This window comes from Mesoplodon bidens (genome assembly GCF_964165515.1).
Source record: "Mesoplodon bidens genome assembly, chromosome: 6".
NCBI classification, from domain to species: domain Eukaryota; kingdom Metazoa; phylum Chordata; class Mammalia; order Artiodactyla; family Ziphiidae; genus Mesoplodon; species Mesoplodon bidens.
This window is the reverse complement of record NC_138162.1, coordinates 72,328,136-72,349,476: the sequence shown is the minus strand read 5'-3', so window position 1 is coordinate 72,349,476 and position 21,341 is coordinate 72,328,136.

Genomic DNA, 21,341 nt, shown 5'->3' with positions numbered 1-21,341 from the left:
AACTGAAACCCGAGATGCAGAGGGCCCAGGTTCAGACGGTTCCTCACCACTTAGAAAACTGTCACAGAGGAAAAAGAAGTGGTGAAAGGCAGTTTTCAGACAGATCATGACAAAGTCGACTAAGTTTTCTTGGGTGATAGGAGTAAAGAGGCCATATCTATCTGTCCTGGGGAATCAAACAGTTGCCTAGAACATTAGTATAAATGTGTTGTTTAAAACACAAGTTGTTTTATACATCTGGCCCCAAAATTTAAGCTTAAAAAAATCCCTCATTCATGCAAAATCATGTTGACATATAAAGGCACATCTGTGCTCTACAGTTTGATCATTCATAGCCCTCTTATAAAGCACTGACCACACAAGCCTTCGCAGACCAGTAACAGTTGGTGGGTGGGCACAGATGCACGGATCACACTTTGACAGCACTGATACTTTCACTTTCAGTTACAACAGCCTTACCATGGGTTACTTCTAAGAAAAATGTAACCATTTGAACCTCAACACGGTCTCCATGTACCAAATAATTGCAAATTGTTTCTTCTTTCTCTTTTTGCCTTTTTTTTTTTTTTTTAGTTTCTGCTTTATAACAAAGTGAATCATTCATACATATACATCTGTTCCCACATCCCTTCCCTCATGCATCTCCCTCCCTCCCACTCTCCCCATCCCACCCCTCCAGGCGGTCACAAAGCACCGAGCTGATCTCCCTGTGCTCTGTGGCTGCTTCCCACTATCTATCTACCTTACGTTTGGTAGTGTATATATGTCCATGCCTCTCTTTCGCTTTGTCACAGCTTACCCTTCCCCCTCCCCATATCCTCAAGTCCATTCTCAAGTAGGTCTGTGTCTTTATTCCCATTTTACCCCTAGGTTCTTCATGACATTTTTTTTTAATTCCATATATATGTGTTAGCATATGGTATTTGTCTTTCTCTTTCTGACTTACTTCACTCTGTACAAAAACAGAAAGATAGATCAATGAAACAGGATAGAAAGCCCAGAGATAAACCCACGCAAATATGGTCAACTTATCTTTGATAAAGGAGGCAGGAATGTACAGTGGAGAAAGGACAACCTCTTCAATAAGTGGTGCTGGGAAAACTGGACAGGGACATGTAAAAGTATGAGATTAGATCATTCCCTAACACCATACACAAAAATAAGCTCAAAATGGATTAAAGACCTAAATGTAAGGCCAGAAACTATCAAACTCTTAGAGGAAAACGTAGGCAGAACACTCTAGGACATAAATCACAGCAAGATCCTTTTGGACCCACCTCCTAGAGAAATGGAAATAAAAACAAAGATAAACAAATGGGACCTAATGAAACTTCAAAGCTTTTGCACAGCAAAGGAAACCATAAACAAGACCAAAAGACAACCCTCAGAATGGGAGAAAATATTTGCAAATGAAGCAACTGACAAAGGATTAATCTCCAAAATTTATAAACAGCTCATGCAGCTCAATAGCAAAAAAACAAACAACCCAATCCAAAAATGGGCAGAAGACTTAAATAGGCATTTCTCCAAAGAAGATATACAGACTGCCAACAAACACATGAAAGAATGCTCAACATCATTAATCATTAGAGAAATGCAAATCAAAACTACAATGAGATATCATCTCACACCAGTCAGAATGGCCATCATCAAGAAATCTAGAAACAATAAATGGTGGCGAGGGTGTGGAGAAAAGGGAACACTCTTGCACTGCTGGTGGGAATGTGAATTGGTACAGCCACTATGGAGAACAGTATGGAGGTTCCTTAAAAAACTACAAATGGAACTACCATATGACCCAGCAATCCCACTACTGGGCATATACCCTGAGAAAACCATAATTCAAAAAGAGACATGTACCAAAATGTTCACTGCAGCTCTATTCACAATAGCCCGGAGCTGGAAACAACCTAAGTGTCCATCATCAGATGAATGGATAAAGAAGATGTGGCACATATATACAATGGAATATTACTCGGCCATAAAAAGAAACGAAACTGAGCTATTTGTAATGAGGTGCCTTTTTTTTTTTAACTCAAGCAACCCATGGGGCTGCTTAAAGCAGTCTTAAGTTCCTGTAGACTTTCTGAAGGAAATGAGAGGCATTAGGAGGTCTAGATTATATTTTCTTGCCGGTGATTGCTGTATAAATCTGAGTAAGACTCGTTATTTTTATCATCTCAGAGATTAAAGTTGCCTCTGGCAGCACAAGGGTAGAATCTCGATGTTTGCATGTTTCTTCCCCTGTTTTTCTCCTCTCCTGATCCTGCACCCACACATAGAGAAAACACATAAGCAAAGCCACTTACTCATGGAAAGCATCTAAACTGGTCTTCTTACAGTCTTACTGTGGAATCTGTTTTAAAAACCAAACCAGACACCACCATACCACCCCTTTTACCTTTCCTTTGTCATCCCTGTTTTGTGGGAACATGGTTTTCGATCACAGAATGATGACACTATTACCTTATGGGGTTTCTATGATGAATTCCCAGAAAGAGTTTGGGGAAGAAGTGTTATTTCTGTTTTGCTTCCCCTACCCCAAAGTTCCCTTCTGTGCACCTCAAACTCTTCAACCTACTCTTCTTTTGAGGGGAAATCAGTGGCTCATAGGGATATACCCCAACTCTGACCTCAGTGTCTTACCAAAACCAGAGCCAGTCCCTCACTCAGTCAAGTCCAATAATGATCTTCCACAGATGCTGAAGCCCCACTTGAACCTGGATGTTTTCCCCCTCTTGGAGAAAAAGAATCAGGAAAGCCACAGGCAGAGGGTTAAGCAGAGAACAGAAACCCCAGAGCCTTCCAGCTTCAACTGTTCCTACTGTCCTGATGAACCACCTGGGGCTGGAGAGGAAGAAGATCTAGCACAGGGAAGAGAGTGGCTTTTAGAGGATTGGGGAAGGGGTCTCTTGGGATCTTTCAAGAGATCTGAAAGTGTGTAGAAAGCCCTGCAGTTACCAGGAAAATGCAGATATCAGTGCCTGACAAACAATAGGTGCTCAATATATACACTAAGTAATTGAATGGTTGAATGAATAAATAGGCAAAAGGGAAGAAGCAGAAGAGAAGAGGTAAAGCAGTGCTTCATATATGACTTTCACCTGCCTTTCTTCCTGAGATCTTTTTTACAGTTGTTTTTGTTTTTCCCAGTTGCTCCAGAATGATGCTCAGGCACCACCTCCAGGCTGAAGGCTTCTTCATCATTTCACCTTTCCAACCTTAGTGACTGCTAGACCATGAGTTCTACACCTCTCAAGCAGAGGCTTAAGATAAGCAAACCTGGATAGTAAGGAATAAGAGAGGAAAGGGAAGGGCAAGCAGAGGAATCTGCCTTTTCTTTCTTCTGTTTTAATTTGCTGGTGGTTATAAGGTTAACTTTCTTGGGCCTCTGTTTTCCTTAACTCTGAATTATAGGTATTGTCACTGAGACACCCTGAAGGTAGATCTATTGATGGTAGATTTGTGAAAACATAAGGAAAACACCATGTTTGGTCATATCTAGAGAATATGCCTTTGAAGCAAACCCTTAGTTCTCATCAGCTCTCACCTAAACCACTGTTATTCAGACTTTAATGTGCACATGAACCACATTGTTAAATATTAAGCTTATTGCAATGCAGGTTCAGATTCAGTAGGTCTTGGTGGGGCCCAAGATTCTGCACTTCTAAAAGTTGCCTGGTAATGCCAAAGCTGCCCTGCAGAGGAGTCTAGAACTTTGAGTAGCAAGGACCTAGACAATTGCTACAGTGTCGTCCAGCTTCAGTTCTTGCCAAATCTCTCCCAGCCTCATCACCCGACTCGGCACTGTGCCATCATCAATGACTTGCAGAGCTTCAGGCGCGCCATGCTCTTCAAACCTACGTGGCTTTGTACATCTTCCCTCTGCCCTTCACCCCCCTTCACTGGATGAGCTTCTCCGTGTCTCAGCTCACATGTAAGCTCTTCTATGAAAATTCTCCCGGCTCCCCATCCTACCAGATGGCCATGCCCTCTCTCCTTTGTGCTCATCACACTGTACTATAATATGCTGTCTCCACGTCCAGGGCTATCACATAGGGTTGCTCAGGTTGTGTGCAGGGACAAGGGCCCCTGGTCAAGGCGGCAAGAGGCGCTTGAAATCCATCCTGTTCTCCACTTGCCCATTAGTGGAGCCCTGGTGCAGAGCTGCCTCCACCAAGAGGGAGGGATGACCTCTTCTAATTCACACATGGCACCATATGGGCTGATTTTCTGTCTTTTCTACCGGATGTGGGGTCCTTGAGAAAGGAATCAAATCTCATTCATCTTTATGTTTTTATCTGCTAGCGTAGTGCCTGTCACTATTCAGTGTTCAATGAAATGTTTGTTGAATGGATAAATGATGAGAAAAAGAAATGAGCTACTGAAAGCAATGCACAGACAATAATTTCATTCAATTCTAAAGGTAAATTAACTGAATTGTAAGCAGGAGGTCTGGATTTTGCTAATGTGCTGCTAAAAAGGCAAGGTCTTCAAAACCCCATTTTACTAAAAGGATTATAGTAAGTTTTAGTGAAAAGATGTAAAGGCTACAGTCAGGACCTTTAGAAGACTCATCAGTACCAGCAAAGACATAGGCTGCCTAGAATCAATACTAAATTGTCATGTCTTTTCAGATCTAGGGGAGGACGAGGGAGATTCTGAGGATATTATTTGGTCATAAGATTTAGAGGCTACTAAAATCAGCAAAAAGGTCCTGAGAGCAAGAAGAGGTGATGACAAAACCATGTATTTACATAGAAGGGCTGAAGTCAGAAACAAAACAGAGAATGTGTTGGATTGTGAAAATGAGGATCCCACAACTGCTAAGGGCCTGGGCTTTGTTGAGAAAGGCACATCCCAGACGAAAAAGCGTCTTGATACAAATCTTTAAAATGGGGTTTGTTTGATCTTCTTTGCATGAGTTCCTCAGGTGTTTCCCAAGAGAGTCTCTCTGACAAGACTGTAAGCTCCCAGAAGTTGACACCAACGCTTAGACACCTTTTATCTTCCTGAGAGTGTGTGATGCTCCATGAAATGAAGTAGGTGCTGAATTTGCAGGGAGTTTACAGCTGTCACTGACGATGAAATAAGCAAGCACAAAGTGCTAATCATCCTCAGCCGAAATATCCAGAATTTCACCTCAGCACTGAGAAAGAGATTCCTTTGAGAAATGTCCTGATATGTTGCGAAAACGCAACCTGGGCTTTGCCTTCTTACATGATCTTATTCTCATTAAGGCCAATTTCCGAAGATACAGCTGTGGTTCTGCAGTAAGGGGAACTGAGAATCTTGAATACTGTATTCTACCACATGACTTCAGGATAAAATGTTATTCAAAACAAAACCTAATTTAAACACACACACACACACACACACACACACACACACAAAGTAGGCTAAGATCACCAGACTTCCATCTACCTCTTACCAAAATTTAATCCCAGATCTCCAGGAAACAATTGGGAGGCATTTGAGAGCATTTGGGGCCTTATCTTTTCATCTAAGGGACCAGCATTTGTGACCAGGGTGATAAGGAGTCATTATCAAAAAGAATAGAGATGAAGTCTTTCTGACACATCATCATCATGAGACTTACCATTGATAACTGCCCAGGACCCATGGACTATGCTGGAGTCAAGAATTGGGTAATTGCAAAGTTTCCTCTTTTTAGAGCAATAAAAAGTGCTGACTTCATGCCCTAATTCCCTGGGTCATTTCTAGAAGAAAGGCAAGCTAGTTAATTTTTTTTTCGTAAGAAAATAGGCCAAATATCAAATACTCATTTTTAAAAGGCTTTCAATTCTTAAAAAATGCATTCTCATTTTAGAAAAAATTTTAAAGCATAAGAGAAGCCACCCCCCCCAAAAAAAAGCGTCCCTCCAATTGCCACCAACTAGCACAACCTTACCAAAAGCTTACTGTAGCTTTTCAAGCCATAGAGAAAATCGACACATGAAAACTGTGTTCATACGTTCACTAAATGAACCAAATGCAGGCTATGTTCCTACACTCTGAGGATCAGTGGAATTGTGCAAGTAAAATAATCTGGAAATCTTAATGTCAAATTCAAAAATTAAGAAAATATGTGAATATTGATCACTTCTTTCAATGGATGCGAGTGCAGATTTCCTGATCTGTCACATGGCTTTTTTTTTTTAACCAAACAGGAAAGGTTTTGACATCCTTGTTTGCTGTTTCTGCATCTCGGAGAAAAGCTGAAAGCACCTTCTCAGATACTGGCTGGCACACACAAAAAAACATTCAGGAAAGTTAGAGAAATCCCAGAATGTTATTTATCAAGCAATTCAGATATATCCTTCTGAAAAAGATTAACTCTGGAAATTTTATTACTTAGAATGTCACTTATAAGATATTACATTTCTTCTGTGTCCATAACATTTTTTACTTCTTTTTCTTTAACTAGAGTATAATTGCTTTACAATGTTGTGTTAGTTTCTGCTGTACAACGAAGTGAATCAGCTGTATGTATACATATATATCCCTTCCCTCTTGGACCTCCCTCCCCCCCACCCCCCGATCCCACCCATCCAGGCCATCACAGAGCACTGAGCTGAGATTCCTGTGCTATACCACAGGTTCCCACTAACTATCTATTTTACACGTGGTAGTGTACATTTTTACTTCTTATATAGCTCTTTTTTCTTAGCTCCTTTACCTGGTTCTCAGAAGAAATCTGAAGTGATCTGACTCCTTTGGATACCACATGGTAGGCTGCTAAATATCTTACTCAATGATATGGAATTGCTTTCAAGCTGAGTCCTGAAGCTGTAAGCTTCAAACTTTTATTTAAGCACCAAAAATGTTTGGGTCATTATGTATGGCTTGGCATATAAAATAACTGCAACAATAACAGTCACAAAGATCTTACCATGTGTCAGGAAATATTCTTTGTGTTTTACAACTACTACTAACTTATTTAAGCTTCATAATAAAATCCTCACATTCATCCTATGAGCTAGATACTATTATTATTCCCATTTTACATAAGAGGAACAGAAAGCGATTTGCCCAGGGTCAAAGAGCTGTTAAGTGGCAAAGCCATGATAGGAACCTGGCCGTCTGTCTTAGAGTCCACACCTCTAATCCCTATACTTGATTGTCTCAACTAGCAGTCTACTCCCCCCAGTTGGAAAATTACATTGACTCGTTCTAGCCACCCTCCTCCAACATTATACCCACTTGAGTAACTGAACGCCAAGTTCAATAAAGCTGCATTCTCTAACAACCCCCTTTCCCAAGGTCCACAGGAGGAGCTGGCTATTTGCCCGTGAAGCCTGTTCACTCCCAATCTGAAGAGGCTTAATGGAGACTAACTCTGTCTACGCTACTGGAGGGAGGAAGGTGAGTTTTCTTGTTCATTTAGCATGAAAAGTCTCTTAAATTGAGGCGTTTCCTTCCCCTTCCATCTGCTGCTGCCAGCTACAGGTGAGAAGGTCTCCTGGGTATCAGTTTCAAACGACCTGCCTCAAATAAAGACAGGTCATCTGCTCCCAGAAAAGGCAGCAACTTCTCATCTCAGCTTTACTGCTAACTGCAGGTTTCATCTACAGGAAGAGTTTAAGGGAAATGAGCAGGAATTATAAAAACTTTGCTAGTTGGTGACGCAGATAAACCTCATCAGCTTTCATTGTCTCAGCTGGGAGTGCAACCAACATGATTAAAGCCAAGAAAGAAACCCTCAAGTTATCATATTAACAATTCCGTTCTTTAGATGAGACAACATAAAACCTTGGGAGGGTAGAACTAGAACTTAAGTTCAACATCATACCCCACATTTTACAGATAAGGGAACTGAGACTCATAGGGGACTCCTGGCGTACTCATGATAACACAACTAATTTGTGACTTAAAAATATATTACCTTTTTGGATTATTTTCTTTTTTAAAAAAAGAAAAGAATAGGAATTAATCAGCCTCTCTGGCCTTCTAGAAATGGCTCATAGCATAAGGCTCATGACACAAAGTCAGAATTTTATTGCCTTACACAGAGGAAATTGCAATTACTACCCCCAATTCCCAAAATGGGTCATTCTAGGCCCTAGGGCTTACATATTGGTGTGAAAATGGAGAAGTGTCTGGTCTTTGGTCTCTTAGCTACTGTGCCTCTCACTATCCATTGCTGGCTGGTCCTTTAGCATCTGTTGGGTCTTTTGCCCTTGGCAGGATACAGAGATGCTCCCACAGTGTTTCTCTATTTTGATCACAGGTCTGCTGTAAGGGATTCTTGCCACTGCTCTTGGGGCCAAAGTGCTCAGGGCAGGCTACCACAGGCATCCATCCAAGCTTCCCCCACCAGAGGTCTCATCCTCTATGGAGTAATGTGCAAAATTGCAATCAGATCCCCAGCTCTTTATAGAGCCTACTGCAAATCTCTTCCTCCCAGTTCCCTATCCATGCCAGTCTCATGCATTCTCCCTTCTCCTAAGGGTCAAGCCACTTCCTTTCCCCTCCTCCTGCAAAACTCCAGTTCTTACCATCCCAGAGGCTTTCTAAAGCAAGGGTTATAATGCATCCCTGAGACTCGGAAGCCCTGACCTCCTAGAACGGAAAGCAAGATCCCTGTCATCGTGAACAAATTATTTGTGTATGTTTAATGTCTGACTCTCTCTCCAGACTATAAATTCCATGAATTAAGGATTAGGATTAGGTTAAAGTTAGAGATTTAGGATCCTTCTGTCTTGTTCACTTTTGCATCCCCTCTGCCAGCTCAAGGCCTGGTAAATAATGGTCATTCAATACATATTTTCAGAGGGAAGAAAGGGAGGGACCAAGGAAGGGAGGGAGAGAAGGGAAAGAGAGAGGGAGAAGGCTGATTACAGCGGCCCACTGAAATAACAAGAGCCTGATTTAAGGTAGTCTCAGAGAACATAGAGAGGAAGGGGTGGGAATGAAGTTGAAAACTATTAAGAAGAAATAATTTATAGGGTTTGATAACAAATTTGCCATGAAATATGTGAAGTACAGCAGTCATAGATGATTCTGAGATTTTTTAAATTGACTTACATAAATGTGCTGTGGGACTGTGAGAGAAAGACTGGGTTGGTTTTGTTGGTAAGAGTGGAGGTTGGTGGAGGGCTTGTGAACAGTGAGTCTAGTTTGGAAACTGTAAGGTGTCTGGGGAGGATGTCCAGTAGGCAGATAAACCTGTGTGTCTCACTGTTTTAAGTACATGTGAACAGGAAAACCAAAATCAACTTGTGAGGTGGGCAAAGTTATCTTTACAAAGTCCCTTCTCTTTTAAGACCCATTTCAGGCCCCAAGTTCCCTAATTTTTTGCCTATGTTTCTTCATCTATGTCTGCTTTTAAGAAGTGATCTGATAATCTCAGTTTAGTAGATAAACTATTGATGAGACACAATGAGTTAGCCCTCTCACGTTGTACTGGGAGCATTGCCTCAAACCAAAGGAATGATAATAACACCACTACTAAGAGCCAGTGCTTATGTGGCTCTTAGTATATGCCAGGCACTGTACCAAGCACTTCATGCTCTCAGCAACACCATGAGGTAGGAACTGTTTTAGAGATGAGAAACTGATACACCGAGAGGCTAAGTGACTTGTCCAAGGTTGCACAGCCTACTAGTAAGGAAGCAGGAAACATACCCTGGTGCTGTGGCTCTGGAGTCTATTCTTGTATAAGGGTGGAAATTTAAAAGAGTGGAAATGTGCAGTAAATTTTGTGGGGGGGGACCCTAGCAGTATTCAGAGCCCATTGTGCAGGTCACTGCAGTTTCACCCTATAAACTGATGACCATGATGACACGGGCTCTGCCAAGAATTAACCTTAGACAATGTACTTAATCTCTTTCAGTTTCATTTTCCTCATGGACAAAATAAGGAGAAATGGCCCATGTAAAAGGTTATTCCTTATAGCAGCACTTGTAATAGCAGATAACTGGAAACAACCTAAATGTCTATTGAGAGGAGACTGGCTATAAAAGGATTGTACGCCTATAAAATGGAATATAATGCAGCCATAAAAGAGTGAGGTAGAGCTCTATATGCTGTTTAGAGTGATTTCTAGGATATATTGTTATAGAACTGGGTATAGAGTATGCTACAATTTGAGTAAATAAGAATGATAGGAATATAGATACATTCTTTTAAGCTTGTATGTGCATACATACAGGAACCCTATAGAACTGGTTGCTTCAGCAGAACTGTGCAGATGGGGAACAGAGATGTGAGGAGGAAGCCTGTACCAGTTAGGGTACCAGCAGGAGTACACGACACACTCAAAAGTGTAATTAAAGGGAGTTTAATGAAAGAATGATTTGCAACAGTGTGGACAGGGGTAAGCACCCAACAAAGGATGGTGATGTGTCCACCATTGGGCTAGCTACAGAGCGGAGTCATTACCATGCCTGGGCCCTATGGGATAAGGGGAATTAGTGGTTACCTGAACCCAGAGAGAGAACTGTAGGTGTAGAAGGAGCCACTGGACAGCAGACACAGCCTTCCCCAGATGAACCCACAGCCCAGCAGGGAAGGAGCTGGGGTTTAAATAAAGACCCTGACCCCATTCTTCTCCTGCCCTCCGATCTCTTGCCAGTGCTGCCCCAGGGAAAACCCTACCAGAAGCCTGAGGGCAGAGGACACTGTAAGTGTACCCTTAGAGAAGAACCTCTTGGGGCCCAAGGCAGGTGGCAGTGGATCTGGAGGGAAGAGACTATCCACCACAGAAACTGCGTGCATAGCCTTTACCTTGTACATTTAGAACTATGTGAATATATAACTTATTTGAAAAGTAATAAATTTTGCACACACAAAAAATAAAAATTAAACGTAAAATGAGGGACTAGAGCAGATGGTTGCAAAGTCTCTCCCCCTCTCCAAATTCTACCTATTTCTTTGACGTGTGACTTTTTCATCTAATCACAATCCATGGCTCCACCTAGTGTCAAAGCAATGTTTCACTGAGTTCAGAGCACAGACTCATTCAGGAGGAATTCCAGGGCAGAAATGCTCTCTGCTCCAAATCACTTGTGTGTGTAAGCAGTTTTCATTGTGAATTATACCCACGTGGTGAATGATCTTATCCCCTAAAAGTAGAAAATAATTATTTTGAAACACAGAACATTTGTTGTTTTTTCTTTTAAAGAGATAGTGAACCTTGACTTAAATTCAATTTTGAACTAAATAGTTAAGATTTTTTCCCCCCATATTTCAAACTGTTAAATACACTTAGAGGTAAACAGCATGTGATCTAAGATAGTAAATCTTCCATAGCCCACTTTTGAGCTTGTCACTCCTCCGTTCATATGTCCTTAACACAGCAGTTCTCAACCCTGGCTATAGAAAATATCCCTTGGGGAGTTTTAGGAAGCTCCTACTGGAGATTCCAATTTAATTGGTCTGAGGTGGGACTCAGGCATTAATTCTTTTTTTTTCAAGATCACCAGTGTGTGTCATGGGCCGCCAGGGCTGGGAGTCCCTGATTTAATGATTCATTGCTGCCTATGAGGTGTATTTCCCTCACTACTTAGAATGTGCTCCTTTCACTTTAGACAAATTAGGTCACTTGTAAGACAATTTTCCACTCTCCATGCCTTGCTCATGCTACATCCTCTACACTGCTCAGGCCTTGAATGTTTTGCTCCTGCCCCCCTACCACCACCGCTCCCACCACCTGCATCTCAACTGCCATAGTTTTACCTATTATTCCTGACCCTGCTTAAGGGCTACCTCCTACAAGAATTCCCCTGCCCCTCATTCCCAAACAGATGTTTCTTCCTCTTTTGAATCCCTGAAGATTTTAAAAATAACTTCTATGATCTTTTTTTTCCTTAATAGAAAACTAACACATTTATAGAATATTCTTTTTTCTTATCAAACTGACAATAATAAAAAAGTCTGATACAGGACTTCCCTGGTGGTCCAGTGATTAAGACTCCACACTTCCAATCTGGGGTGTGGGGAGGGGGCGGAGGTGTGCGGGTTTGATCCCTGGTGGGGGAACTAAGATCCCACATGCTGTGCTGTGTGGCCAAAAAAAAAATTTTTTTTAATTATTTAAAAATTTTTTTAAAAGTCTGATACAGTAGTATCCTCTTATCCATGGTTTCGCTTTCCTTGCTTTCAATTACGTGTAGTCAACCACAGTCTGAAAATATTAAATGGAAAAATCCAGAAATAAACAATTGATAAGTTTTAAATTATACACCCTTCTGAATAGTGTGATGAAACCTTGTACCACCCTCTCCATCCCACCTGGAACATGGATCATCCCTTTGTCCAGCATATCACCCCAAATAAAATGCTAATTTTTAAAAACCCAAGAGTTCATTTTAAAAAGATAAAATATCGTAAACAATTTGGGTTTATCCAGAAATGCAAGGGTAGTTAAACATTAGAAAATAAACAAATATAATTCACTACATTAACAGATTAAAGGAGAAAGAACATATGATCATCCAAAATATGCAGCAAACAATATTCCTAATGATGAAAAACTGAGAAACAGACCCTAAAAATTCAGGAACAGGTCCATTTACTTCTATTCAGTATTATACTGGATTTCCTAAATGCAGTAAGACAAGAAAAAGAAATAACAAACCACAAAGATAGGAGAAGCAGTACCTGGTAGAAGTATTGGAATGGTCTTTTTTCATAAAGATATAGTCGTTTACATTCCAATGAATCTACAGGCAAATTATTAATAATAATAGCAGAGCTCAGCAACATGGCTGAATAGAAGACCAATACACAAAATCAAATATATTTCTAAGCACTGGCAACAAAGAGTTAGAAAATACAATTTTGAAAAAAAATGCAGTTTGCCATAACAATAAAAAAATATAAGCTACCTAATGAAAGTTGTATAAGGCCTATATGGACTAAATTCCAAAACTCTATTTGATGAACATCAAGGAAGACCTATCACAGAATGCATGGTGGAATATGTTCAATTGGAAGACTCTATTGTAAATTTGCCAGTTCTCCCCAATTTGATCTATAGATTCAATGTAATCTAATTCCAAATCCCAATGGGATTCCTCCTCCCCACCAAAAAAAAAATAGATAAGCTGATTCTAAAATTTGGACAGATAAACAAATTTCAATATGTAACTAAGACTCTTTTGGAGAAGAATTAGGTAGGAGGACTTGTCCTACCAGGTTTCTAGATTTTAATTATAAAGTTACAAGAATGAAGAGAGTGTGGTACTGATGCTGCAATAGAGAAGTGGATTAATGGAATAGTGGAGATTCCAGAAACAGATCCACATATTTGTGGACATAATATGTAAGAGAAGTGGTATTGTACGTACTGTGGAAAGGGAGAATTAGTCAATAAGTGGTGCTGGGGAAATACAGGGAAAGAAGCAAAATCAGATTCCTACCCCACAGGTACATTGGAAATCAATTCTAGGTGTATTAAAGACTTGGATGGGAAAGCTGATATTTTTAAACATCTAAAAGGAAAATATAGAATAGTATTTTTATATCTTTGGGGTAGAGAAGAATTTCTTAAACAAAACACACACAAAATCTTATCCAAAACTGAAAAGATTGACAAACTTGACTCTACTAAAATTAGGGATTTCTGTTCTTCAAAAGGCCTCACAAAAGAATTTGCAGACAAGCCACAAACCAAGAGTAGATATTTGCAACATATATAACTAGTGCTGTGCTTGTAAATGTCTTAAAACTAGCTTTCCAAGGGAAAAAACCATGATTTGTAGTGTTTGATGATTACCATGGAGGAAATAATCCCACCATGGCTTATTTCAAGCTATCAACATGATGTCACTACACACAGTTTGGAAGAGAAGCACAAAATCACTCTCGTGAGACTGTATAAGCCAGCTCCAGCACACCACAGCATATTACCCTAAAAGATTTGTTTCCAGAATGTATAAAGAACTCTTTCTGTATATCAATAATTAAACATCAGTGCCATACAAAAATGAGTAAAAAAAAAAGAGAGAAAAACAAATACCATATGCTAACACATATATATGGAATCTAAAAAAAAAAAAAGGTTCTGAAGAACCAAAGGTGCAGATGTAGAGAATGGACTTGAGGACACGGAGAGGCGGGAAGGGTAAGCTGGGACTTAGTGAGAGAGTGGCATGGACATATATACACTACCAAATGTAAAATAGATAGCTAGTGAGAAGCAGCCACGTAGCACAGGGAGATCAGCTTGGTGCTTTGTGACCACCTAGAGGTGTGGGATAGGGAGGGTGGGAGGGAGATGCAAGAGGGAGGAGATATGGGGATATATGTATATGTATAGCTGATTCACCTTGTTATAAAACAGAAACGAACACACCATTGTAAAGCAATTATACTCCAATAAAGATGTTAAAAGAAAAAAAAGAAAAATGAGTAAAAGACATGAATAGTTGTTTTACAGAAGAGAAAATGTGGAGAATAGAAATATACAAAGATTCTCCACCTTCATTAGTAATCATATTAAGATTAAACATTAATCTTAATGTTAATTAAGATTTCAATAAGAAACCATATTATACTCTACAGGTGGGTATAACTATACTAAGTAATTGCAAAGACTTGGATCAAGAGGAGCTCTTAAACAATGCTGGTGTGAGTATAAACTGGCACAACTACTCAAGAATAAAATTCAGTACTAGCTTATAGGTTGAATATTTGAATGCCCTACAGTCCAGAAATATGTACTCTTAGGTATCTATGATAGAGGAATTCTTGCACAAGTGTACCAGAAAACACAAACATGAATGTTCATAGTGGCATTTTTATAATAGTAAAAAAAAAAAAAATTTCCACCCAAATGTGTCAGTCAGGGTTTGTTCAGAGAAGCAGAACCACTGTGAGAAATGAACACAATAAAGGATTTATTATAGTGAGTTGACTGTATGCAATTACGGAAGCTGGTTGTACCGTCTATGTGAGGCTGCTGTTCCTGTGTCTGATGCTGGAGCTAAAGTGCGCAGGACAGGAAGTCAGGATGTGAAGTGGGGGAAGCAAGGACACACTGGAACCCACAAGGATGGACTGGAATCTGCACTAATCTCTCCCCACTCCTAAATCCCTGGTGCCATTCACCGTGGCCACACACCTTACCCATGAGTTAGAGAAGCTTAGCAGACAATTTGAAAGGAGTTGGGTGAGCTATAGGCCTGCAGGGACAACCTCAGTGCAAGGAAATAGGGCCACTCCTTCACTGCCACTTCTATACTGGGCACAAAATGTCTCTTGTCTTTTCACATAAGTCTAAGAGGCCCAGAGAAATGAAGTGACTCGTAACCTAGAAGCCTATTTTTAAGAAATATCCTTATGCATCTGAAACTCTTCTCAAGACAGCTCATGTCAGTATATTTTGGATCTGAGTACATGCTATTCCTCCTCTCCAAAAGACATTCCTGACGCGTATACTTGTGCCTGTTGCCTCTCATGATACCATATAAGCAGGTTTAGGTAGCTTTGCAATAACAGATCTATTGATACTTACTAGTCTCCAAAGGAAGTTCCTCATTCCACTGTAAATACATGTCATCTTAGGACTTATTTCCTCCTGAATCTTTTTAACATAATCTTATCTAAATTTGAGCACTGCATCCAAATGTGCATTTTATTTAAATGTGAATTGCTGACTTTGAGCTAAGGACAAGTTTTCAATCCTCTATCCAAATCTGGTACCAAATTATCCATGGTTACTCTGCGACTACTAATCTAGGGGGGAAAAAAAACAGTTTGGCAGAAGAGGATAAGTAAGTTCCCAACCTTCATTTCTCTATTCTTAAAGACTTCCAGAATGAAGTTTAAACCCATTACCAAAACATAGCATCAGGGACTTCCCTGGTGGCGCAGTGGTTAAGAATCCGCCTGCCAACACAGGAAACACGGGTTCGATCCCTGGTGCGGAAAAATCCCATGTGCCGCGGAGCAACTAAGTGCATGTGCCGCAACTGCTGAAGCCCTTGTACTTAGAGCCCGTGCTCCGCATCAAGATGAAGCCTCCTCAGTGAGAAGATGGCACACCACAATGAAGAGTAGCCCCCGCTCTCCGCAACTAGAGAAAGCCCGCGTGCAGCAATTAAGACCCAATGCAGCCAGAAATAAATAAATTCATTTTTAAAAAAACAACAAAAAAAGTAGCATTAGAATTAAAATTATTTAAGGGAGAGAATGATAAGTCTTCGCCAATGCATTTATTTTGAGCAATAATAATAATACAATGAAGTTGCAGTGCTGGGAAAGAATTTGGCTAATCTTAAGAACAATATCACAATATATAACTTGAAGTGACTTTTTCTCCCTCTCTATCTAAAAACATTGGGCCAAGAGCAGTTAATCAGAGTTGAATGCAATTTTACATTAGATGTTTTGCTGTGGCTTTAGATTTTAAGTAACAAATACTTTAAATCATTCCAGTGAGTGAAAATCTAGTTTCATAAAATAACAAATTGGAAGCTGGTGATTTAAATTTGCAATTTTTTCTCTGCAAAACTATTCGTCATAAAAATCTCTACATGGTGAGTTCTGCTACTGACTTTAAAATATAATTTAATTCACCAAAATGTGATTCATAGTCCACTTTTTCAGGAATGTATTTTTTTTTACAAAGTGAGATATATCAGTACTTCTTTCATTTCTAAGTCTCTTTCTCTATTCTTTTTTTTTTTTTTTTTTTTTTGCTGTACGCGGGCCTCTCACTGCTGTGGCCTCTCCCGTTGCGGAGCACAGGCTCCGGACACACAGGCTCCGCGGCCATGGCTCGCGGGCCCAGCCGCTGCGCGGCATGTGGGATCTTCCGGGATAGGGGCACGAACCCGTGTCCCCTGCATCGGCAGGCGGACTCTCAACCACTGCGCCACCAGGGAAGCCCCCTCTATTCTTTTTTTGCTAATTTATTTTTACTCTATTTCTAAGACAGTTTACAACAAAATGTCCCCACAACCCACATTTTTATAAATATGGTACTTATTAAGTTATATTCTGATATGGTTATTATTCAAAGACCTCAAAATAGAGAGATGGGCAAACTTCCTCCTGCAAGGGAGTAATCAATCACTAAAACCACCGATCAACTGAGCATGAGACAGTTCTACATACAGGCAATAATAGACTGCTTTGACTTTCTCTTCCTATACTCCTTTGGGTCTAGACTTGAGGAGTTAAGGTGTCTATATATTTGCACCTGGGCTGTGGGTACCTGCCATGAATTGGGTTCCCAGGGAAACAGACTCTGAGACAGAGATTAGGGTACAGGAAGTTTATTAGGAAATGCTTTTGGAATCAAACCAGTCTACTGCCCTGGCTTAGGCCAATGTTAAAGGAGGGAAAAGTGCCCTCCACCCAGGCCAAGGAGAAGATATAAGATCCAGCTATTCCTTTCCATGTGGAGATTCTCTTTCAAGTGTCGACTTTGGAGGATATGTGTTTCCTTTAATTAAAGAGGGCAATATTTTTATCAAGCTTCTGTAAATATTAGTGGCTAAACATTTTCAAAACTGGAATTTCAATTACAGTCTTCATTATCAATGAGCGATATAGAAAAACACAGCATTGTACTGAAACAAACTTGCTATATTTTTCAGACACTAAAGAATTGAAAATTTTGGTGTTTTTTGCTTTTTGGAAAATATATGTTTTCTTCTCAAAGTTTCCTTTTGTTTTCGTCTTTATGTGACCCCACTCTCCATGCCCTCTGTATCTCTTCCTAAAATCTGTTCTTGCTGTCAGGTAGAGATATTTAGCCACAAAGAAAAATCTAAGTAGGACCCACCCAGCTTTTATATCCTGCATGGCTGAACTTTAATGAAAGTTTGAGTTTTTCCAAAAGTCTGGTCTTCACTGACTGGGAGGAAAAACAGTTTGAAAAAAATGCCTTGGGCATGTGAACCATGTAATTTCATTTGAACTGAGGAATTCCAAAAATACTTGCTTATTGAAAGGGCAGTTATATTTTTGTGTTGGAACTTGTTAGGGAGGAGGATAAATACTAGTTCTTTCCTCCCCTACTTTTTCTCATAAACATATAAAAAAATTAAAGACTGTCTGAGTGGCTGGGTAGAAAAATAATGTGGAGAGGGTGAGTTGGACCATGTCCTGTCCTGGAACCTATGCCTTCCTTGGGAGATCTATTTTGTGGGATCTATTGAGCCCCACTCAGCTTCAGATAACCCTCTCCCCCTCTGATGAGAATTCAGGGCTCCATCTGGCCAGGTCTTCAAGACTAGCTGGATTGAAACACAGAGGTTTTGCCAGTTCTGTTCACTGACACCAGCATAAATGCTGTGCCAATAGCAAGACTGGAATTTTTGGGTTCCTGCTGGGCAAACTGGTCAAGCAGAACATTTTTAGGTCTGGTCTGGTTTAAGGGGATCTGGTGTTAAGAATAATATTAATCACTAGCATTTTGGGGAGTATGTACCATGTGCCAGTCACAATACTGGGTACTTTTACATGAATTACATTATTTAATCCCCACAACAATCCTTCGTGGATTTTTGAAGCTTAGTGAGGTTAGGAACCCAGATTTTGAGACCAATCAGTCTGTCTCCAGAGCTTTTGATCTTCTTCCCTATTCAGTGAGCCCTGACCTGACTTTTGATAATGGGTCTCCGTGTACTAGATTGGAATCTCAGACACTAGTGTAGCAGGTGCTATTGGTGCACCATGTCTCCCTGGGGCCTTACCAACTGCCAGCAACTGAACCACGTTTCAGTGGCTTTCTCTAGAGGCTAGAGATCCAACTGTGAGCATGGAGGCTGGGTGTGCGGAGATTTAATGCCTCCCAGGAGCAGCCCTTAAGTAATGGTTGGTAAGAGTTGGTGCATAAATCTCCAGCTCCCTTGCTTCTCAGGTGCAATAACTCAGAGGCATGGGTTCTACACTGGTTCCCAAAATTCCCCAGAGGGACTAAGCACTTGTTACCCATACTGCTAATGTGCTTGAAAACACTCCCCTTATTGGCTGTCTTCCCTCCCTTGCTTATTTCCCCTGCTGGCATTTCCTGTTACCAACACCCAAATAAACTATTGGCGTATGTATTCTTGTTGGCTTCTGGGGGAACAAAACGAAGACAAAGGGTAAAGGAAAGGTGGGTCTACAAAAGAAGGAGAGCCCAGGTGGAGGAGGTGCTGCATTGCTGGAAGGAGAGCACCGGGTTGCTTCTTTAGGAAGGAGCCTCATAGATAGTTCCCTGTTCTTGAAGGTAACAGTGTCTTTGGGCGACAGAAAAGAAAGGTTTTGAAGAATTATTGAATATTGACACACTAGATGGTTCTTTTACTGCTTTGTTGGTGGACTTTTTTTCAGAAGTCTCTTTTGCTCCATTCCTTTTAAATTTGTATTTGTCTAAAGTTTTAATAAGAAGTAAGATAACCCAGGAAATGCATCCATTAATAAGTGGAATATTGAAACAGGTATAAATGCAAACATGTTCTCAATAGAACATTGAGGAAGCCATCATAAGTAAATGAAAGATAAAAAGTACATATATAATTTTGGAATATTTGTAGCTTACCCATGGCCTGAATATAATAATGTTACGTACTGTGTTTCATAGTGACAAACTCTTTCACCAACTTGTGACTCTATGGCCTTTGCTGATTAACTGAACTTCCAGTGGTGTCTAATATGTTTTCAGGGACTAACATGGGCTTTGGGAAACTCTTGCTTTGTTAAGGTTAATGGCATTGTAAAGTGTTAACTATCGTGTTCACACATTTTAATTCCTTGACTGTCTTTGATTTCATATACTCAACTTCATGTCTGCATTAACTGAGCTTTGACATCTTTAAAATTTATTGTATGATAGTTATATGGTCCGAATAAGTTTGTTTCGGAACTTTTGCTTGGGGGTATTATTAGTGCTTTCAAGGTGAACAAACTTAGAAATGCCCATAGTTGTTATAAAATCTGTAGAGTAAGAGAGGATGATACAAACTTGAGTAGTTTGTTTTTTTTTTCTAGTGACTACTTTAGCCACAAGAGGGAACTGTATGAGCAATAATAGGATATTTAGGGATAAGCTTTAGAGGATCTCAGCACCCATTTCCCCATTCCTTGAGTCTTGGAGCTTACCCCATTTTAGACAAACAGACTTTTCACCAGAGATCTGGGTTACAGAGCTGGATAACTCTTTCTACTTTTTAACAGACATTAACAGGTAAACTGTTTTTTATTTCTGTGATCATGGAAGGATGTGGGCTTAATAACAAAGTATATGCAGGCAATGGCCAAGTTCCTTTTCTAATCCACACACTTGGCTGATATAAACCCATGTGTTTCCTTCCACCTGGTCAAGGTAAAAACCTAGAGAGAGCTGTTGCCATCTTTGTCAATTTTTTGTCTTTACTGCAGAGGAATTCTGAGACAACCTCTGAGAACAATGTGCTTGCCTGGAGTTGGGGAAGTGTAGGTTGAGGGGAGAAATTGGAACAATATGCTCCCTTTCGCAGGGTCCTGCAGAAGATTCCTCTCTATTGGGAAGCCACAGGCAGTGCAGCACACGGCAGGAACACAATCAAATCCTAAGGACCTTCAGAGGAAAGAGCCTGCAGTGCATTCCATTGGGCATTTTTAGGAAGTGACTTGGGTAAGGGGAGAGTCTTCCTTTGGTGAATCATGTATTGAATGATGTGGGTGGGTTAATGTTGTTAAACTACTATCCAATTTTTAAAAGACTAATTCCTTGATTCACTTTATAGCCTTCAACATCCTACCTGAGTGATGTGATTTCTTCTTCCCTCTCTTCTGTCCACTGCTTATTTTTAAGAATTCACGTGACCTTTTGGATACATTATTGTTTTCATTTTTGCTTAAGATACAAATGATCTTATTTGCTAGGTGAATGTGAAAATGCCAATTTCATTCATTTTCTTAGCAATTTTTCTGCATGCAGGATTAACAAAAAATATTCTTAGGAATTAAAAATAATAGTTAATAAGTCAGCCTGACATAAAATATGTATATTTAGTTAGTGAGAAAATAAGTTTGTAGAAAGAGACAGTATTGAAGTTGTTAAGTGTTTGGGTTCTGGGTTCAAGTTTTAACTCCACCACTTCTTAACTCTGTGAACCTTGAGTCTTTCTAAGCCTCAGGTTCTTCACCTGTAAAATAAGGATAATAATAGCTACCTCATATGATTGTTAGGACGGTAAAAATTAAGTGCTTAGAGCAGTATCTAGCACATAATGAGGGCTGAATAAATACTAGTTGTTGTTATTATTATTATTATTATTCGTGTAATAGCATTAATCATTAGGAAGTTCTTTGTGTCTAATCCAAAATATACTGCTAAGGGCACAGATTACTCTGAGCTCTCGGTTTCCAGCATTATGAAAAAAAATAGAATCTGATAAGATAGTTATTATCATTTCCAC